The 7,049-nt window shown below is 43.6% G+C and overlaps 1 long non-coding RNA gene across 1 annotated transcript; it reads right to left on the reverse strand.

The window, feature by feature from the left end:
- Positions 1-4,004: 4,004 nt before the first annotated feature.
- LOC122128670 lies at positions 4,005-6,598 on the reverse strand. Its single transcript, XR_006151555.1, has 3 exons — positions 6,536-6,598; positions 5,043-5,242; positions 4,005-4,298 (listed from the first exon to the last, which is right to left on the reverse strand). It is a non-coding gene; the product is annotated as an uncharacterized LOC122128670 (long non-coding RNA).
- Positions 6,599-7,049: the final 451 nt, after the last annotated feature.

Below are 7,049 nucleotides of genomic sequence, written 5' to 3' on the forward strand. Positions count from 1 at the left end.
AGGAAGATGGCAGTTTTCACCCGACACTGCTGAGCTAGCTGCTCGCCGTCAGCCTGCTCCAGCAATCTGCTCCGAGGAGGAGCGCGCTCACACAATGTCCAAAACATACAGGGAGGAGGGCTAATGATCCTATTAGCGTCCAAGTTGTACCATTTTGGCTGGTATTCAGTGGGCTGTTTATGACATTCTGTGGGCTCTGTGTGTGTGTTAGTTGTTTACTGTTTGTCGCATTTTAAAAGTTGGGGGGACAGGCTGAGAATCCCAGGTTTTATTCTTTCTGCTCTCTTTCACACATTCTTTCTCTGTCAAACACTGCAGCCTCTCAAGCTGTTTGGATACCAGTTTAGCCGTCCTTTTACCAAGCTGTGTCCCTCTCAGTCTTTCTCTCACACTTAGTGCTTACCTCTGTGTTTTGGACTGTGTTGCCATGCCAGCCAATTGTACTGAACCATAAATGGATCTGGAGCGTAATCAAGTCATTACATCAACCTATTATGCTCAGTTTTGCTACACCAGTGTGAGCTATAAGAGTCAGTGTTAAAAAAGGACAAAGCAATGTTTTACTCAACTGCCAAATACACGGGAGCTGAGCTGTGTTTCTCAGCCTGGTGTTTTTCTGTCATTAAAATGATTACAGACACTATTGAATCCAGCTCCCCTTCTGCTGGATCCCTTAAGTCGATTCCAGAATATTCAGTGACCAAGAGTCATCCGGGTCGTTCGGGTGACCTGGCTCGGCTTGGCGTGTTGATTGTTGACTTGCTAACACGGAGAAAATCCCCAAGCACAAGGGGGACTGTGAGACGAGTCGAGGAGAGAGGGTGGTCCGTGAGAGCCTGATGATCTGTGTGTTTGTTAACTACTCAGCTTCATTAGGAGGCGTGCTCGTCTCCGCCGGTAACCAGGAGACACTCACTGTCCCTCGCTGGCCACGCTGCCAGCAGATCTGAGGTAATGGAAAGAACGATGGCAAGCAGAAGCTTTACATTCTACAGCATTACACTCTTTGGGTGGTATAGATCCTCCAGGCATTGGAAATCAATAGTCACATGACAGGCCAGAGGGTCAGAGGTCATGTGAATTAAGTGTTTTAAGCTCTTCAGCTGCATTGCCTTCGCCTTCCTGGCAACGATCACCAAGGCACTGTGTGTTATAGGCCTTAAAGAGAAATAAGTATGCTGAAGAGCATCTGCGTGGAAATGAAAACCATTAAGGTCAGCATATAGGCTGGTATTTATTTGTTCATTTATTTATCTATCTGTTTCCAGGGCTGCATCTATGCTTAGTGGGGTTGTTTAGGTTGACATAGGAATGTGTTTTTCTTCTCATAAACAGTAAATGTGTAATGACTGGGCAGGGTGTTTACCGAGCCAGTACCGACAAAAGACAAACAAAACAATTGAAAGAAAGTAATTCAGCAGAAGCAACTGTGCTCCATTTGTCCCATCCATGGCAGAGCATAGGTAACCGTGGATAGGTGTGCCAAACGGTGTAATTGAAGGCAGGCTGGTATATTATAAAATATTTAGCTTATTGGGTTGTGGAGGAGTTGTGCTTTACAAACTGCAGCACGCTGGTACGCTGAGATAATGAGTGGTTATCAGTCTGCAGGGCTCTTGAGGTTTATGATGCCAAAAGGAACTCTCCCTGGAGGACAAAAAAATCCTACCATAAAATTACAATCAGGAATATTAGTGCATGGAAAAAAATGCACATTTTACATTCAAAACCCCCATGGGTAGCAAATGGTTCTGATTAACTGAAAATATGATGCCAGAAATTAAAAAAAGAATACAACACGTAAATAAGTTGATTTGTTTTGTTGTTAAACTTTTTTGTAAAGGGGTCAAAACATGAGCTCACGCAAACAAACAATGACTTTAGCTTTGGGGGTTTGCTCTTCACTCCAGAGAAAGTACATTTAATTACAAGGTGTTGTGCGTGGGCACACAGTGTACAACACAACCCAATCCCTCTCAGATCAAATACATTAGCTCAGTGGCACAAACTTGAACAGTGACCAAGAAGATTGTGTCAATATCATCCATTCCTTATTAAAGCCCACCAAACTCATGCACACGTACACTTAGAATGGAACAGATTCTCTAGGGCAGCTTATCAGCTATTGGGAGCATGTATTAAGGCTTAGCTATATTACTTTATTAGAGCTTAGCTTGGTTAATATCTTTAGTCAATTCAGATTTATATGGCTTGAGTGGTCAACGGTGATTCCATAAGCTCAGTAGGGATGCTTTCGAAAATGAATGTTATAGATCATCTAAATTACACGAAACATGGACCCCAGCGTACCTCGATGTCTCTACGCCTTTATTATACAGGGTATTCCCTCGCATTAAATCAAATCTTCATGGGATGGGACCTATGGCGATGAACATGCAGAACAGAACATGTTCTCCCGAGAGTTCTCCTAATGAGACAACAGATAAAGAACTGTTCTTTAGTTTGTATTTCTAATAGCAGAAGATTGAGTTGTCTTTTTTCTTCTTCTTTGTGTTATAGAATAAATAATCTTACCTATTCACAGATTGATTTCTAGATTCTCTTTGCCTTCCAGGACAGAAGCTGAGCAGAGCAGCCCTCTGGCAGAGCATGCTGTCAATTACTGCCTTCAAGACACACAAATAATCATATTTATGTAATATTTAGGCCAAATCACATTGTTTAATGACACAGCTTTCAGTGTCCTGAACACACACAGACATACACATAGAGACACAGACACACATTCACTGCTGGGGCTTGCGTACCCATGCCAGAGCACATTCTGCAGCTCTCCCTACCCATAATGCAACACAGTCTCTAAAAATAACATGGGAAGTGCTGCAAATGGGGTCCTGAGGAGAATATCTCCAGTTACGACCCAAAAGCAGCACGTCAGTGGCCAGGGCACTGCTGAGTGAAAGTATGAAAAATGGAATGATCTGATTGCTCGCAAAAGCATGCAAGAAAGGAGGACCCAGCCACAAAGGCTGGCCTGTGGGCAAAACAGTTGCAGTTTTATTTTTAGGCTGTTCTGTGAGTCCCATTGTCTCTACAGGAATACACAGCCTAATTATTGCACCTCAACATGTGTTTTGCAGGGATGCTCTCGAGGATAGTGCTTTTGGATATTTTTTTGGTCTAAGTCCGTCAAGAAAGTAATTAAAAACAAGCTAGGTAGATATGCAGCTCACTAACAACCTCAATATCCTCTCTCTTGAATCAACACTAATCGTTTGTCTTCAGTGTCTCTCCTCTTGCCTATTTGTATTTACCTCATCTAAAATGCACATATCCGCTGCAGTCCGCGGTGTGCCTTCTCTTTTGGCAGGGAAATAATTAGCCTCTGGAGAAATAAAGGTGTGCTTACGCACAATGATCGTGTCAGACTATCTCCAGATCTCTGCTTATATGACCCCCCTACCCCCGCACCCAACCCCCCACATCCTCTGCCTGTCCGTCTGCGCACAGCCTCTCTCTCAAGGCAGGCCTGCCTTCCACCGAGTACGAGCGCATTGCTGAAAACTTTTAGAAGGGAAATCTGTCAATGGTTCGCCCATCATCAATCAAGCTGCCTGTCAAAGCAACACGTTCATTTCAATTTTCACCTCGCTGCCCGGCACTCAGCCCTCACTTCCCACTGCGCTCGCCCGGCTTGGGATATATAGGTCTTTGTCTGGGGGGACCTGGGAGTGATGGAGCCCAGACCTAGCTGGCTGTCTAGGGCTGGTGCCACTAGGTCCAGGACGAGCGGCTGGACCCCTGCCCTCTCTCTCGCTCCTACCTGCGCCAGGCCCCCCGTCCCACCACACACTCCAGCAGCCCCATCATCATGTAACCCCATGCTCTGCTGGGGGACGGGGGTGGGGGGTGGGGGGGCTGCTTTTCGTCAGGCTCCCTCGGATTGCTGTTTGCTCTCAAAATAAATGCTTTTTGGGGAGAAACAAAAATATCACTGGGCTCAAAACAAAACACTTCCCTTAACAAAATATATGATGGGTGATTGCACAGGACTGGTTTGCAAAAAAGTCAAGATTTTTTTTTTTCCATCACGTTGACATTGATTTCTTTGTGTGAGATCATGAAGCGAAGACTAGATATTAAGACTGGATAAAATAATCCCCTACACATAAGAGGCAGGGTAAAGCCCACTACTACACAGAGCCAGTTTTATCAGGCTTATCTGAAGTGTGTATATTCTGGAGGCAAATGCGGTCACTGTCCTGTCCTGTCCAGTCCTGTAGCAGCTCCTGCCAGGGACCATAGACTGCTGAACAAAGGTGACTTCAGGTGAGGACCTAAAGAGACAATATAAAAAGATGGAATATCCAGAGGTCAGCTTTAGTTAAACACAGGCCCATGGAGACCCAAACTCAGCCCGTGCTTGGTATGTGTATATTGACATAAATATTCAAGTGAGTCTACATTCTTGAAAACAAACATACACATACACGAACAAAGTCATCAGTGTGTCAACAATTCTGTAAGTAAGCAGTGAAATCTGACACAAGCTGCTCAGCACATCCACACAGACACACACATGTAAACACAAATGCTTCAAATAAATCATTTCACTTTGCGGAAAGATTAATCTGAGTTTATGGTTGTGTGGCCTGACATTCTAAGACAACCATATCCCACACATGAAACCCCAGTCCAGTGCACATGGCTACCCCACAAAATGAATGAACAGGCAAGGTAATACACTCTCTCTCTCTCTCTCTCTCTCTCTCTCTCTCTCTCTCTCTCTCTCTCTCTCTCTCTCTCTCTCTCTCGCACATATACACACAGACACACAATCACACAGACACACAAGCACACACACACACACACACACACACACACACACACACACACACACACACACACACACACACACACACACACACACATTCACACAAACACACACACACAAGAATGTAATGCATATTGGTTATATGAATACATACTGAGGCAGTGTAGAGCAGAGCTGTTTTCTTAATGTCTAATGCATTTAGTGCTCCACGAGCATGTTGATATTAGGTACAGAAAGCAAATCCAACCTGAGGCTGTTGAAAAGCGTGTGATGGAGGAAATGTTGCAGACAGGCTCCACCAGGGCACAGCCAAGAGAAATCCAAGAGGGAGGCACACTCTGGGCTCCAACTCCTGCCCCAGCCATACTCCTTCCGCCATCCAGATCTCCTCCTTCTCCTCCACAAGCTTGCAGGAATTACACCGTCTGTGAACCTTGTCCTTTTCGGCTGTCCTCATTCAGAGACACACATTAAAGACATGTTCATTCACACAAACACACACACACACACACACACACACACACACACATGAAAACACTTATGAATGCATGTCACTCCTTATGTTGCTTTCATTTTGACTACTGTGTTTATTTCCAATATAGTGTTATAGCTTAAAAGTCATAAGGGCGTAATGCCAAAGGAAATGGGTGTGTAAACATATAGGTCAGTATTTATGGACAAATACACCAACCACCCTTACACACCATCATTCAGATACCGAGGCATTGTATTAGGAACATTTAACTAGTTTTAAGATTCGGTGGCATTCCAACTCCGACATGGGGAGTCATTGTTACTGTGGTAGGACTATGTGTGGCGAACGAGTGAATTCTGAAGGAGGAGTGAGAGTGAACAGAGAAAGGAAAAAGGGAAAAAGTGACTCAATCCTCTGCCAACCATCTCAAGCTCCCTTAAAGCAAACTCAGCAGTCAGTAGTTTATAATTAATAATTCATATCTTTGTATAGGGTGTGCAATGGCCATAGCTTGAAATATTTCAAATGAAAAAACATAAAGAAATTCATGGCAGTGGATTTTTGCGGTATTCTCAAAGTAGCTACATCTATAATCAGAAATATATTATTTATTAAGGGACATGACCAGCTATATTTTATTCAGCAGAAAAATAGGATTCCTGCAGGTTAGCAGAGTAAGTCATGTGTGAGGAACGCATATGGCCTCTATCCTTTTGAATTTAAAAGGAACAGTCAAAAGACAAGCATTGCAGGGAGACAAGCATTTCCTCCACCAGATAAGAGTACAATGTGGAGGGGGTGGGAGGTGGGAGGAGAGAGACTCAAAAAGAGAAAGAGATCTGTACAGTATACTATCTGTTTATGGCATAGCATGTGTACAGAAAGAGGAAGGAACACAACAACACTTTGACCCACAAACACAAACACTTTTCAAACAGACAGAGGGTCCACATGTCCCCCCCACCCCGACAAAAAAGCCATTTTTCCCCTGGTCAAGGGCATCCATTTCATTATAAAGGTAGTCCCGCCAAAACAAATATTATTTTTGAATCTTTCATTATCTTTCTCTCTGGAAATGGGCTAAAACAGCATGTGTTGGTATTAGATGCCGCAGAGCCAGCTGTCGAGGCTGGCTGCACAGAGACTCAATGTCAGCAGTTCAAAGCGAGCCGGGCTGAAGGGGAGGAAACTGGATAGGTCAGTAGAGCCCACTTTGGAGCCTGAAAGGACATGGCTATCTTTTTTAAAAATCATATTCTTCTCACATTTTTTGTGGCACTGCACTGTATCTGCCACCGCACGGAGCTGCTGCTGGGAGGCCATGCTGGAGGGGGCAGAGGGGCCATGGTGAGGTGATCATCAAAGGCAAACACAAAGCCAGGAACATGATAATCATCTCTCTAGCCAGCTACAGCTGGATGAACCTGCTAAATAATCATAATTAAAACCAAACCACAACATTCACTCAACATCTACAGCAAGAACACAAACAACATCCTTGTTAACAACAACTAGAACATATAATAATAATGATAATAAAAATGATAATAATAATAACAATAATAATAGCAATAGTAATAGTAATGATACTACTACTACTACTACTACTACTACTACTACTACTATTACTACTACTACTAATAATAATGTTAACTCAATACATTGATACAATTTGATGGGGGTGGGATGAGGACAATGTTGTCTGCACTCTTCTTAAGGACACGGTGATGAAATCTACTGTGCCCAGGTTTGTTGGGTCAAGCAGGTTAATGAATGTTC

Source organism: Clupea harengus, chromosome 23 (genome assembly GCF_900700415.2).
Source record: "Clupea harengus chromosome 23, Ch_v2.0.2, whole genome shotgun sequence".
In the NCBI taxonomy this organism is placed as follows: Eukaryota; Metazoa; Chordata; class Actinopteri; order Clupeiformes; family Clupeidae; genus Clupea; species Clupea harengus.